Source organism: Pinus tabuliformis, chromosome 3_1 (assembly GCF_031772625.1).
Source record: "Pinus tabuliformis cultivar Carrire ecotype Pingquan chromosome 3_1, CPIR1, whole genome shotgun sequence".
In the NCBI taxonomy this organism is placed as follows: Eukaryota; Viridiplantae; Streptophyta; class Pinopsida; order Pinales; family Pinaceae; genus Pinus; species Pinus tabuliformis.
The window spans coordinates 20,799,696-20,815,670 of record NC_142301.1 but is presented as its reverse complement, the minus strand read 5'-3'; positions in this window follow the sequence as shown (position 1 = coordinate 20,815,670).

The window sequence follows — 15,975 nt, the reverse complement described above, 5'->3', positions numbered from 1 at the left end:
TTCCTAAGTTTATGATAGCATGTTTTATTCAAAGGGAAATATAGTGCTAATCTTTTATTTTTTTTAGAAGGGTCCCCATTTATTTAGCTTGATTACTAAAACTAAATAAAAAGGGGGGTTGTTGTTGGCCACCCAAACATCTTTTAACTGTACATTCATTCCAACCCAAACATTAAGTGCAATTACATCTTTTAACTGTAAGTGTTATAGAAGAAGGAATCAAAAAATGAATTTCACAGATTAATGCAGTCATTGCATTTAAAGTATCTGTCTAAGAAGTTCGAATGTGAAATATTTGCATATTATCACAGACTCTATTCCAAACAATACATAAATGAATTAAAACACAATGCAAATGGGTTGGTCTACCCACTATGAGCATCAAATTACCTTTATAAATCAATGTACTTCCAATTAAAACATAATACAAATGGGTAATGCACTCTCGGCATTGAATTTCCCTTATAACCCAATTTACTTTGAATCCAAACACAATGCAAAGTTGCTCTTATAAATCAATTTACCTCCAAAAAAACATTTGGCAATAAAAACAGTCTTCCATCTCACACTGATTAGGTTGGGTAATTAGTTGTGTGATTTTTTTAGGACCTCCATTGGATACCATAGAAAGTAAACTCCACCATATACAACGTATAATTCCCAAGCTTCCAAATACAATCTGAAATGCACCAAATCACAACCTCCTACCAACGATGCTATGAGAAACAACATAGGAAATATTATAGGCATTTGAGCATTTATCTGAAGTGTTGGTAAGGTAGTTGTTAGGCTATTTGGGACTTCAGGCCATGATCAAATCATACCAAGAGAGGAAAAGGAGTTGTAACGTGGTAGGCTGCAGGCCTTACTGTAAAATATGGTTAACTTTCTAATCCTAGAAATTTAGCCAATTACTCCTTATCTGATTTCTTTGATGTAACAATTAATTTATGTGCAGAACCATTGAATAAAATATTTCCTCACCAGAAGAGGGAGGAAACTAACGTGATACCCTTCAGAAAGGGTTTTAGGAAGCAAGGTCACCTATCTGGGATATGTATAGAGTCATTACCATGAAGAAAAATCCATGCTAAGGTGGATAAAATGCACACCAATTGGTATTGGGGAAACATTGAAGAATCTCATTGAGCGCTTGTTACAAAATCAGAGGGCCTGCTAAAACTCATGAGAGACTAATGATGTGTATAATTAATAGCCATAAAATATGTGGAGCACAAGTAAAAGGAAGAACAACATGGATTGCATCCATCGAGGATTGGCTTTACTTCACCTGGTATCCATTCATAAGAATTTAGGAATAAAACAAAGCAAGAAGAAATCACAACAGAGCAAGCATAATCGTAACAAAGCAAGCATAATTGTAACAAAGAAAGAAAAATCGTAACAGAGCAAGAAGAGCCAAAAGAAATCGTAGCAGAGCAAGAAGGGCAAGAATAAATCGTAATAGAGCAAGCATAAATCAGAAGAAAATGCAGAAACCATGCAACAAGAGCTAATTTCCCAGCAAATTCAAGTGTTGAAAAACACAATAGTGCAACAAGAGCAAAATTACAAAAATCCCAACAACAATTTTAAGTGTTGAAAAACACAGTGGCTGGTAGGATTTAGAATCCTACCAGAGAGACGCAGAAGCCACCACCGTGTCCAAACATCCCCTAAACCTCGCCATACCTTTTCTGCAACAACCACACAAATTACCTGCAACCAAAACTTGCAAACACATGAAAAAATTAGCAGTTGGGCAAAAACCTACAAACAAATTACAACAAATTTGAAAAAAACCCATGAATTTACAGATTTACCTTCATGGACCTCGAACTGGTTAGAATTTCGCACTGGCTCCTTCCCAAACAATAGGGCACGAGGATGAAACAACAACCAAGGTATTTTTAAACCCCCGACGGTGCAGAATGAAAAACAACAACGACATTTGTAAACCCTTGAGGGTGTAGAACAAACAACAACACAACAATGTTAAACCCCCCTCGAAACAGGTAAAGAAACAAAACCCTAAACCCTGAATAAGAAATGAACATGTGCAAGCAGTAATGCCAGGCACAATTAAGCAACCACACCATAAACCCTAAATGGTTAACGAATCACTGCAAGCAACCTTGCCTGATGAGCAACCCCATAATGGAGGACAAGGTGAACTAGTATTGGAGCTGTCCCAATCCATTGCTGACACACTGGACCTGAACGAAACAACACAGGGAAGAGAAGACATGCCACAAAACACGTGGAATGAAACCCTAAACAACATATTAACTACTGTCTTAAATGCCCCCACCCACCGCAACACGTGGCAGGAGCTACTCGACAGGTGTCGTACGAGTTACAGGTGTCTCCACGTCGGCAACTGAGGTGGACGGTGTTGAAGTTTCTAAGTTTAATTAATTTAGAAACCCTTCATGCACTTTTCCTGATTTATTCCTACCTACTTGTTAATTTTTATTTAACAAGTTATTTACAAAGTAAATACTGAAAATAAACACCAGTGCATGCTCAACATATTACAGATCAACAACTAAAAGAAACAAGAACAAACACACCACATGACACCATTAATTTTGAACCAATGTCCTCGGTAAAACCCAATGTGGGAAAACCAGTGCAACTGTCTGAGGGTTTTCTTATTAAGTAATATCATAGCACAATCTGGGTGCCGTAACTGGCCTACCTAATAGATAATTTCCTTAGCAGTTATACCTCACAGTTTGAGAGAAATCTCCTGGCTGAAACTCCGAAAAACCCTTCTAGCAGCTCCTCAGCACAAAACTGCTCCTGCAACCCCAGCGTCTGCCCAATCTAGACTGCGTCAGCCCCTCTGTCTCACGCTGGCCCTGCGTAAGCCTTTCTTGGCTTGCGTCAGCCCCAGGAGGCCCTGCATCAGCTCTGAGAGCCTCTATGTCAGCTACGCTGGCCCCTCTGGTGCTCTGCGCAGCACTTGGCTGCCTCTGTGTGGCCCTGTGTGAGCCCTTACAAGCTCTGCATCACCCTCCTTTGCTCCTGTGTTGCTCTCCCGGCACAATCTCTGCATTCTTTGTTCCTCTGTACTCAATGCCCCTCAGCTGCTCTCTCGATCACTGATTCTATCTCTCTTAGCAAACCCCGCTCTAGAGAATAGAATGATTGATCATCTGGTGTGTTCTCCAAGTGACCCTCAATCCTCCTCTTATACTTTTCCTGTTGACGATTCAACAATTGAGATTAAGTACCTAATCAATGGCTAAGATTAGATCTGGCTTGATCCATGTCTTTTGGACCACTCTAACATAGATTCATATTAATACACATTAATATTTTATTTTCCCTAAGTTTAGACTTAGGGGCTCCATTAAAAATATTAATTATTTTAGCATATCCTGATCTGTTTAGAATCTGCCCAAACCCTTTCTGGGTATTGGAGATCTCATGTGCCCCAACCTCTCCACCAAATTTCGTGGCTAGATCACATCCGATGCTACCCCAAATCAACAGACGGGAGGGTGCACAAGTAATCACATCCCTCCCCTAGATAATATTGTGTTTCAAGGATTTCACTTTTTTCCAACCTCACTCTCCATATGACTCTCATTAATAACTACAATCAAGGCTTGTGAGCAATGATATTTATAATCGTGTTGAGAGAAGTGAGGTTGTGGTGTTTTTTAATCTTTGAATTTGAAACACAAGCAAGCTTGAAAAAAACTAGATATAAAAGGAAATTAGATTTTTAATATGCAAAATATACCCTTGTATTATGATAATTAGAAGGAAAAATATTCCACTTGCCTCTTAAGGTGGGAAAAACATTTATTATACAATTCCACTTGTATTTTGAGCAAAAATCCAAATACAACACACAAAAAACATTTCATAGCCTCTTATCTCTTAAACTAAATCCTCAACAACAAAACCCTAACTACTTGTGTTACTATCACTAATGGGTATTGACTAGTGGATCCATTTACATTAAATAATTTTCCACTGTTACCTAATGGGCCTCATTCAAATAGGCTAGTTACACACATCGATTGACTAACTAATGGGCAGTTTAAAGTAAAGAGGTTAGGGTAGGACCCTAATATGCAACCTATCTTCAAAAACAATGTGCTCAAGGGTGAGGTTGAGGAAATTTCCGCAAAATCATCTTGGGTTTCCATGTGGCATCTTTGTGTTGCATATCTTTCCATTGGGTTAGTGCTTCATGGATTGTGTGTTGTTGTAATTGATGCTTTTGGGTATCCAATATTATGTCTAGCTAGAGTTCCAGAGTTGCCTTTGTCAAGTACTAGTAATGCTAGTTTGCACCTTGTAGTTAGATCCGATGATCTTCTTTTGGGAAGACACATTAAACATTAGATGAATCTTGGAGTGGCCTAGAAAAATCAACTTGTAGGCCACTTGTCCAATGCGTTGGATTATCTCATAGGATCCATAGAACTTTGGTGCTAATTTACGGGATGTTACTATCTTTGAGTGATATTAATTTATAGGGTTTGGAGGAAAATAAACATTTGATCCTCTAATGCAAAAGAACATTCTAAGCAAGGTTGGTATGCTTTTTAGTCCATTTTATTTTTAGTTATAATCAAGTTGTCCTTTAACATGTAGAGAATGGATTCTTTGGTGTGGATTGCATTATTCCTTGCTTAGACTTGGGAGGTGCTTGGTAAATAGGAAGTCAGGAACAAATGATTTTGGCAATAGAAAAATTTCCATATGGAGTCATTTTGGTAGCTTCATGATAAAGAGGTATTGTATCACCATTTGCAAGGGGAAGCCATTATCCCCATTAGTGTGATTTTTTAGAAACAAAGCATCATAATTAGGTTTCCAAGCACTTTTTGAACATTTTGGTTGGACCATTTGTTTAGGGATGATACATAGTATTCATGTTTAGCTAGGCACCCTAAAGTTTAAACAACTCTTACCAAAATCTGTTGGTGAAGGTAGGGTTGTGATATAAGACAATGAAAGTTGGTAGAAACGATCCATCCAAAATCCACATCATAATGTGGTTACAACCAAAAACATATGACACCCCCGTTCTTTATGGCCTTGAGAATCTTGAGTGCAAAAACTCCCTAAGTTACCTACTTGTGCCAGGTAGGTTGGCTTACCTAAAATGGGTTGATTAGGAAATGGTTTGATTGTTTCCATATGATTGAGTCCAATTTTCACCATCCAACCATGGAGGAATTGAGTACCCATACCTCGCATTTGCACTACTAACCCATGCATTAAGTGGAGGTGTGTGATGACCATACATAGAATTGACACCACCTCTGGTAGGAATAAGGCAAGTGGGTAAACCCTCATTTTGATAGTGAGGCACTTGAATGTTTATGAGGTCTTGGAATAATGGTGTATTATCTGCAATATTGTCCAATGTGTTTTACATAATCCTGGTTTCATCAGCTATGCTTGCATCATTTTCAACCATATTGATCATCCCTTATTCCTTTTCAAGCATTTGTTGTGCCTTTCTTGATTCCTTTTCCTATCTTGCCATTTGTTTTTGTTGGTCCTTCTCTTGCCTTGCTTTATTTCTTTCAAGCCTTTCATCTTCTCAACGTTGCGTTGCAACAATCCTTGTTTCCTTCTTCTCCTTGGCTATATCCTTCTTTTTCTGTTTTAATTCCTGCATTTCAAATTTACTTTCTTCATACTCAACTAATAGGTTTATATAGTCTTCTAAGGTGAGTAACTGTGAACTTTGGCCCAAACGAAGACGACTCAGTGTACCTTGCTTTTTTTCATTGATACTCTCTCTACTAGTAGCTTTAGGAACCGACCAAGTATCTTCTCCACCCCTCCCACCTGCATGTCATTTCTTGGTACTTCCCTTTCAATATCTGAGACAATTGATTGAACTATATTGTTATCTTCATTTGATGCCTCATTATGTGCTTCATCTTCTTCCATTGATCTATTTTCCACAAAAAAATAAATAATTTCCTTGTTCAATTCTGCTGGTTGTGAAGGCATGTTCATGCTTTGTTCATTGGTTGTTGAGACACTATGTTCATTCAAATTAATCATGGCTTCTTCTAGCCATGACGGTGGGGTTACTTGGCTTGGCAATGTCAATTGCTCATTGTCAACTACATGTTCAACAATGTCATTAACAATATCAACATCAGATGTTTCATGAACTTGAGTTGGTAGAACGACCTCCATGTTACTGTGAATTTGTTCATGATTATATTGTGTTTCACATATAGTTTCATCATCTTCACCATATAAGTGTCCTTGAGAGAGGGAAATCATATTACCAGTTGCAACCACATCATCATGTTCATCTACTTCTTGCACTTCAACACCTGTTTGGACATGCCCTTCTTCCTGACCATCCACATGAAACCAATATCATACATAAGAGAATCATAATTCAGTGGTCATATTATTGTCCTCCTAAATCCAGTCTTGATATTTGATGGTGTTAGAGCCCTTTTAAACGCTTTACTTGCAAGCTCTGCTAGCTCAAACCTTTTCACCTCAACCCCTGGATTCTTTGCCATCCATGTAGCACGCTTTGACCTGAAATAGTTCTTGAAAGGGCCAAACACACTAACATCAAGGGGTTGCAATCTGTGAGTGAACAAGCAATGTCAACGGGTCGATACCCAAATTGTTTGCTTCCTCAATTGTTTGTACAGCCATGTGGATTCCATGGCCATCTAATATCAATAGGTGTCTTTTATTAGGTGAGACACCACATGGTACAAATTCAGCAAAGTGAAAAAGCCAAAAAAAAATTGTAGTCATCCATGCATGGGGATGTGCAACCATGCATGCACCTGGTTCACAGTTTTGTGTATATTTTTTCAGTTAATTTTTACCTTTGAATAGATAAAATCCTGGGATTGAAGTACCAATTGCATTGACACAACATAAAATAGTTATCCACTCCCTGCTCTTAGGCAAAATCTTTGGCACATTTTGGCTCCTTCTCTTGGAAATTACTCGCATGCCACAATTATTTCACCCCTGTAAACCTGTTTCATCACAGTTCCATATATGGTTTGCACCATAAGAATGTTTATCGTAAACACTAGAAAGAGTGTCATAGAACTTACATACAACTACAAGGCGCAAATTTAATTATCTATCTTTGTCAAGGCCCTCAGTTGTACGCAATACAAGGTCTGGATGCCTTTTTTTAAACCCTAACCACCATGATTTACCAGGAAACCCATCTTTGAATGGGTTTGGCCTCCCTTGACATATTAGAGCAACTATGAATTTGAGTTGTATCAACTCTAGCCCATGTCCCAATTGGGTCATCTCTTTACACCACTCAACCACCTCGACCTCCTCCTCTTTAGTCATAATTGTAAGAGGCCCTATACGTTTTGTGTGAGTCAGTCCATCTATCCAATAATGTATCGATGAGGGAGGAATATCATGTTTTTTTGTAGATTCCCGCACTGAATATTCATTAAACTCTATGCCGTCAATTGAGACTAACATTTCTTCTTTTTTCCAATCTCTTATAGCACTGATCTTTTTAGTTGAACTTGCCCCTTGGATTATTGTTGACGATGGCTCGGTAGGTGATGGTGTGACAACATTAGCTTCAGTCACATGGTCATCCTCAACAACGTTTCTTGGGCATTGTTGACATTCACATCACCTGGCCTGTCCCCATCTGAGGAAGGGCATTGTAGTTAGGCACCCCTTGTTACTCTCCTGCCACTTCTCCTTGTACGAGAAACATAACTAACTCTTGCCATAGATGCAACAACCTACAAAATTATTGTATGCATTTAGTTAAGAATATTTGAAAATTATGTTTTCATACAAGCCAAAAATATTTATGCTTTATTACAAGCTATTATCAACATGTAAGTTAGTATCCTTGAAAAATCAAATATACATAATGAATTTGTTGTTTGTCTTCAAAATTATCAGTGATTGTTGTTTTGATAACTTCTTTTTACACTTAAAATACCATGACTATTTTTGTACTTGGAAAGCTACTGTCGATTTCTACCTTTTTCCGGTACTATGAGATGACCCCTCTACTTATAGTTGACTATAATGCTTCATAAACTTATGCATTGCTTGTTTTATTTGGCACTACCCTGGTTCCTTTTCTGGTTAAGATGTTGATCTGGTAGTTACTGTTGTTTGAATTAATTTGTTTAGCATCATGTTTTCCATTATTGTTATTCATAGCGACCACAGACATCCTAGGTTTGGATTGGGAAGACATAGTAATTTTGTAAGTTGTTTGGTTGATGAGGGTAGCCTTATTTGTGTTCTTGGACCTAGTTATAAAGTGCATTGGCTCATTGTTTTCTCAATTAAAAATAAGCCTAAAATGTTGAAAATTGTAAAGTCTGACACTTTTGGAGACAGACACAAACATCCTAGGAATTTCAACTAAACAAAGTGATCTTTCTGGTTAAGATGTTGATCTGGTTTAGTTCTTTTTTATAAATTGTTATTTAAATTAAATTGTTTAGCCTCATGTTTGTCAATATTGTTTAGTTTCATTAAGTCTCTAAGTACCAAGATCTGAACAATATTTATATTTTTTCTTTGAGACAAGAACTCTACATCCGACAATGCAAGAGCATCCACAAAAATGTCAACCTGCATAGATATATGAATTACATCATAAGATATATATGAAAGCCTTTTTGACACTTTGATTCAAATGGGATCCTGTTCATAACTTACTTTTCTACTCCATTACCTTCTTGCAGTTAGTTTATTTTTAGGTTGCATGACAGATGATTCAATGTTGCACCATTTTCATTCCTTTTGATATCATTATCATGTCTACCTTTACTCACATATTTTCATACTTTTAGTATTGAATTTGCCCAAAATGTCGTTTGGGTTTCTACATTCTTGTCATCTGAGTTGTTTTCATTCCTTTTGATATCATTATCATGTCTACCTCTACTCACATATTTTCATGCTTTTAGTATTGAATTTTCCCAAAAGATCGTTTGGGTTTCTACATTCTTGTCATCTGAGCAGACCCATCTATTTATTGTTGATTGTAATTCTTCATAAACTTCTGCATTGCTTGTTTTCCCTGGGTTTCCACCTTCTTCTAGTACTATGAGCAGACCCCTCAAATTATTGTTGATTGTAATGCTTCATAAACTTATGCATTGCTTGTTTTCTTTGGGGCTATCCTTGAATTCTCATTTGTGTTCTTTGGCAACTTAAAGACCTAATGTCAATACTATTGTTATTCCTATAGCTAACACTCTTTAAACATGAAGGAAGCTCTAGGATGAATTTCAACTATAAAAAGTGTCACTTGGTTCCTTTTCTGGTTAAGATGTTGATCTGGTAGTTATTGTTGTTTGAATTAATTTGTCTAGACTCATGTTTCTCATTATTGCTATTCATAGTGATCACAGACATCCTAGGTTTGGATTTGGAAGACGTGGTAATTTTGTGAGTTGTTTCACTGCTGAGGGTAGCCTTAGTTGTGTTCTTGGACCTAGTTATAAAGTGCATTGGCTTACTGTTGTTTCAATTAAATTTAATCCTTAAATGTCAAAATATGTAAAGTTTGACACTTTTGGAGACACTCATAGACATCTTAGGCATTTCAACTAAACAAAGTGATCTTTCTGGTTAAGATGTTGATCTGGTTTAGTTCTTTTTTATAAACAAATTTTCTTTTTCCTTGCATATTTGTAAAGGTAAACCACATAAACATTTGTTACTTTGAAATTTAGCGTTGAAAGTATCAAATTGTGTTCCTAGTGGGATTCTTTTCCAGTTAGATTGTTTGCCCCCAAATTTAAGGTGGTCAGTTGTCTCAATTTTGTTATGGCTTCAAGTATGCTATCAATAAAGATGCAGGTAGATGAGCCCAATCAAATTGCCAATAGCTTCAGGTATGCTACCCATCATGTTATTTTCAGCCAAATTTAGGGTAGAGAGGTGATTGGACCAATGAGATCATTGTATCCAATGGAAAACACCTCGAGAGAAGTGTAGTTGCTCAGACAGAGTTGTTCCAACAAGACTAGATGACCAATTTATGTTGGTATACTCCCTACCAAGCTATTTACTGAGAATCGGATCAATTGCAACTTTGTACAATTACATAACACTTTTGGAATATAACCATAGAGCAAATTAAAGTTGAGGTCGAGAACTTCTAGTGCCTTTAACTACCCAATCTCCATTGGAATTATTCCTATCAAAATATTATGAGAAAGATCCAGAGTGTGTAATAATGAGAGGCTGCCAAGGGATGGTGAAAGACACCTTGCAATCTCAATCCAAGCAACACAAATTTGACAAATTATCTCTTTTGTTTGGTTGTTGGGGGTAGCCTTAACTGTGTACTTGGACCTAGTTATAAAGTGAATTAGCTTACTGTTGTTTCAATCAAATTTAATCCTTAAATGTTGAAAACTGTAAACTCTGACAATTTTGGAGACACTCATACATCCTAGGAATTTCAACTAAACAAAGTGATATTTCTGGTTAAGATGTTGATCTCGTTTAGTCCTTTTTTATAAATTTTTATTTGAATTAAATTGTTTAGCCTCATGTTTGTCAATATTGTTTAGTTTCATTAGGTCTCTAAGTACCAAGATCTGAACAATATTTATATTTTTTCTTCGAGACAAGTTAGTTTATTGTTAGGTTGGGTGATAGATGATTCAATGTTGCACCGTTTTCATTCCTTTTGATATCTTGTCTTTGAGGTTTCTGCGAGTTTCATCATTGATTAGATTCTCTTCCGGATCCATCGCATAAGGATTCTTTTCCATCGACGTTTCGATCTAGCAACGATGGTTCATCTGAGCAGGGCCATCTTTTTATTGTTGACTGTAATGCTTCATAAACTTTTGCATTGCTTGTTTTCCCTGGGTTTCCACCTTCTTCTGGTACTATGAGCAGACCCCTCTACTTATTGTTGACTGTCATACTTCATAAACTTCTGCATTACTTGTTTTCTTTGGGGCTATCCTTGAATTATCATTTGCATTCTTTGGCAACTTAGAGACCTAATGTCAATACTGTTGTTATTCCTATAGCTAACACTCTTCAGACATGAAGGAAGCTCTAGGAGGAATTTCAACTATAAAAGGTGTCACCTGGTTCCTTTTCTGGTTAAGATGTTGATCTGGATTGTCTGTCACATGTTGATTTTTGGACTTATTTTTGCTCAAGAAAAAAGTTTAATGAAATATGTATTTTCAATATGTAGTTGTCGGTTCAATTTAAAGTTTATCTCCACAAGTTCTGTTCTTTTTCCTCTGTAGCTAGCCATACTAGTCAATACTCTTCATTATGGTTGTCATGTTTTCCAATCAACTTTAAAATGATTCAAAATATAGAAAAATAGAAAAAATATATATTTTCATGAAAATGGAACTGTAAGAACTTAAATAAACACTATGAGAAATGAAAATAACACACTAAGAAAAATGTGTTGTAATTGTAATAACTAACCTGAATATATTGTCAAATGTTTTGTGATGGTGTATCTCCAGGGCCAGTGAATGGTTTGAATGTTAAACATGCAACTTCAGTTGTGGTTGAACTTCTTTTATAGTTTTTTGCACTTGAATTTAATTGGTGGCAAGGATGGGCATGGATTGCAATGGCTTCATTTTGAATGTGTGATCTGGATTGACTTGGATGTGATCCAATGGCTAAGAATTTGTTTTTTATCCATGTGCTTTGATCTACTTTAATAGGAAATAGAATGGGTTGGGTGTCATTTATTGATATTATTGGGTTAGGTGTTGTTGTAGCTCTTTTATTTTTGATAAGTTAACCGTTAGTTGAAAAAATCAAAATGCCATAGAAAAATGATAAGTTAGGATATGGACCAAAAACAAAATTGAAAATAAAAATGTTAGGATTTATTATTATTTCAGGGCCATATCATAAAAAATGATACGGTAGTTGCTCTAAAAAATGAAGGCAAATGATAAAATGTTAGATAAGAAATAAAAGAAAATATTTGCTTTAGAAAATAAAAATTAAGGCTGCTAGTTCAAATGCGCCTTTGAAATTTGTTGTTTAGTTTAAAAACAGTGCTTAAATTCCTTAATCAGGGTTTAATTATTGTTTAAAACTTGATCGCTTTGCAAATAGTCATAACATATGATTTTGTCGTATGGGCACAAGCGACAAAACGTCAAATCAACACCAAATAACCATTGGGCACTTTTCAACAGATACGATTCACCCCGTCCGGATTAACAGCGGAGAAAGCTTTTCGGCCCCCCTTTGGTCGCTTCCCATTAACACGACGGGGGGTCCGAAAAGTAGTTTTAATGGCCGCCCTTTTTTGCTACATGGCACTCCCGTAGCGTTTCGAGCCCCCAAAGCGCAAAACCATAAACCACCTCACCCCCCCTCCCCCAAAATCCTGCCAGTGGTTTCCTCTTTTCCAATCGTTGATCTCGTTCCCGCTCCATATCATCCACCCGTTATCTCTCACCCATTCACAACATGCCACGTCATTAATCCGTTATCTCTCACCCATTCACAAATCGCCACATCACAAAGCCATTTTGCCATATGCTCATATACCGTTGCCAGCCTTAATTAACCATTCACCCTCCCATTAGACATTGATCCCATTCCTCTACAATAAGTGCCTACGATTAGATTTAAACGACAAACTAAGCCCAATTTCGCTTATATCCTATGGCTATACTCTTTACCACCTTTTCTGCTTCCATCCAATCACCAAAAGTTTTATTTGCTCCGAGTATATCTTCTCTTGTCATCCGTCTTTTAGCTAAAACAGTTTCTGAATTCCCCCATTTACAGCGAGATGGCTCCCAAAGTTAAATCACATAAAATTGTCGAAGAAGGGAATCCATCTACAACCTTGCTTGACTTGGATCACCTCCCCCTTGTGGACTCCCTGTTCAAAGTCACTGGTGTGAATGAAAATTCGATTTCCACGAATTGCGTTTATGTTTAAAACATAAATATGCAAATAAAGAAGATCCCATTCGTTTCTGGGAAACACTTTTGCCCTTGTACTCCTTTCCCAAGGCTCATCACTTCCCTAATTTAATCACTTGGTGTCAAGCCAAGTATGATCTTGCGCAAAGAACAATGATGACTCAGGATGGAAAAATCTTGATCGCCATTACTGCTCAAAGTATAAAGCAAATGCTAATGATACCTTCATCCGACCCCCTTAGCCATTTCTCACCAGCAGCTCTCATGGACCTTTATAACAAACTCACCTTCCCATAGAGAGCCCTTATTTTTTACCTTTTTATGCCAGAAGATGTTGAATTACCCAAGAAAAACCCACCTTATTCATCTTCTATGTTCCCTGAAGCCACTAAACATATCGTCTCCCTGTTATCATATCTCCTAGGCTATGAAAATGATCAACTTGTTGATGAATCTATCTTTGGATTCTTCTCCATTTTCAGTAAAGAATATCAACCTGCATTCATGTATAATTATAGCCAATATTTCGCTGATAATATACATGAACAATTTATGAATTTCACCACACAAGGAGTATTCAGATATAGCTCAGTCATAATACATTTGATTTTGTTTCAACAGGGAGATTCATTGCACATTCAACTTAACAAGCAAGATGAGCAGGGAGTGAATCAATCAGTGATTCATTGGACAGAGTTAGTGAAAGCAGCGTCATCAAAGTTTACATTCTCTCAGTTCATAGATTCTTTTCTACGTCCAGTGCTTCAATTACTCAATAGCCAGGTAGAGCCTAGAATTGGAGAAGAGATTAAGAAGGCATTGCACTTATCATAACAGACCAACACTGGTGACTGGTATCTATATCAGAACTACACTAAAATTAGAATATATGGCAGTGAGTTAGCTCCATACAAACTACCTAAGTATGTGCCAGTGAGGATATTCTCACTAGAATACATCAGGAAAATGATAAATATGGATGAAGTCCATTTTGTCTCAAGTAGGAAAAAGTCACAGTTCAAACTCAAGGCCACGATAGGAACATTCATCTGTAATACTAGGTCTGCAGGTATAGAGATAGACAGATTATTAAAGAGCATGAATCTCCAGCCAAGCTTCACCTGGCCCTATGATCCTTTTGGAGAAGTTTATGAACCAGGAGCAGTGGTCTGAAGGGACTCTCTTAGAAACAGATGAACATGTTATAACCACTCCACAGGTAAATACCCCAGTCACTCAGAGTACTCAACACGAAAGAGCCAGAGAGGAAACTCAGTGAGCTACAGAATCAATTAAAGAGTACTATATACTACAAAAGAAATTGAACACCGGATTGTCAAAATCATCAGGGAGCAAGCCACCACAAATAATTGATCTTGGAGATTTAAAAGATGTTTCATCAGCTGGGACCACTGATCCCAAACCTCCTCCTACTTCTTCAACTCCTTCTTCAACTGAACCTATAAAGATTATTTAACTGAGACCAGCGCAGCAGAAGATACTAATATCTTCTCAACATTTTTGGAAATCAAACAAAAAAATGAGTCTTAAATCACAAGTATACAATTAGTTTTGGAATCAAACATCCACTTCTCGGCACAGACTTCTCTCTGCCTTTGACAGTGAAAGAGGAAGGATGCAAATGGCATTTTTGCAAGCTCTTAACTCCATTTCCCAAATCCACAACAGATTACCAAAAGACCATATTTCCATTTGATGTAAACCATATACATCCTATTGATCAAATGGATTTGCATAGGCAATCAGGTGAAATGTTAATTTCAACAATGACTACAACTACCATGTCTCTTTCCAAGCTCAGAACTAGCTTGTCAAATGTGCAGTCACAGCTTAAGATTGAAAAACTGTCATTTTTAGCTAAAAATAACAAATTAAAATCTTTAGAATATATTATTGTCAAAATTGGATATGATCCCCAAGACTGTAAGGAAATTGAAAAAATACTCCATAAGAAGAATATAGAGATAACAGCGTTGAAGAAACAGTTGAAACTGCTTTCCACTGAGGATCCACAAACCAAAGAGATGGAAGAAAATGAACAGCACAGGGAGGAGATGTTGAAGCTCATTATTCAGCGAAACATACAGATCAAGAAAATGGAAGAGCAAATAGAACTACTCAAGGAAAAAGAGGCAACACAGTTAGTTGTGACCTCGGTGATAGCGATTCCCATAGCAAGTACAGAGCCAAGTTCATCTCCTACTAACATTGCTTCATCTTCAGCAACAATTGAAACAACAAGGTTATCATAGGAGTTACAGGCACAAAAACAACAGAATGAAAAGTTACTCCAAAAGTTCCAAGCCCTGGAGTCACAGAAGGTAAAGAATGATACCTTGTATATAGAGGAAATGCAAAAATCACGCAGGTTAGAACTCAAGGTCAAACAATTAGAGAGTAAGACTCTAATGGTAAACACTTTGGCCCAAGCCAAAGAGGACATCTGGTTAGATATCAGCCACTCCATAACAGAAGTATGGCCATCCATACAAATTATTTTTGAGCAGCAAGAATTGATTGCTAGATGCAGGACAAAGATAGATAATCAGAGGGAGACATTGGGCACAAAACCCAAAGAAGCAGCAGGGATGATCAAAGTACTAAACTCTAAGACTAGGCAACAGTTACAAGAGATAAATATTCCAGATATGACATCTACTATTTTGGAGATTAAGAAAGTCCTAATGAAGAAGAATCTACTGACTCAGCTGAAAACAAAGTGTGAAGCTTTATACACTGCAGTGAAAAGGTTTCATTCTAAATTCAGTCTTTTGAAAAAGAAAGGTTTACCAGAGTTGGTGACATCAAATGATCAACTAGTAAAATTGGATGATTACTGTAAAAGATTATATACTATTGCAGCGAACAGCGATCAATTTGCAAGGATAAAAACACAAATCATTGGAAAAGAGTTTTTGGAAGCTTTGAGGCCTGACCTCACAATCAAATATGAATTTGGACATCTTTTTCTCACTAAACCCAATTTTGAAAGATACACCGAAGTTGATGAGATATTTAGAAGGGTAA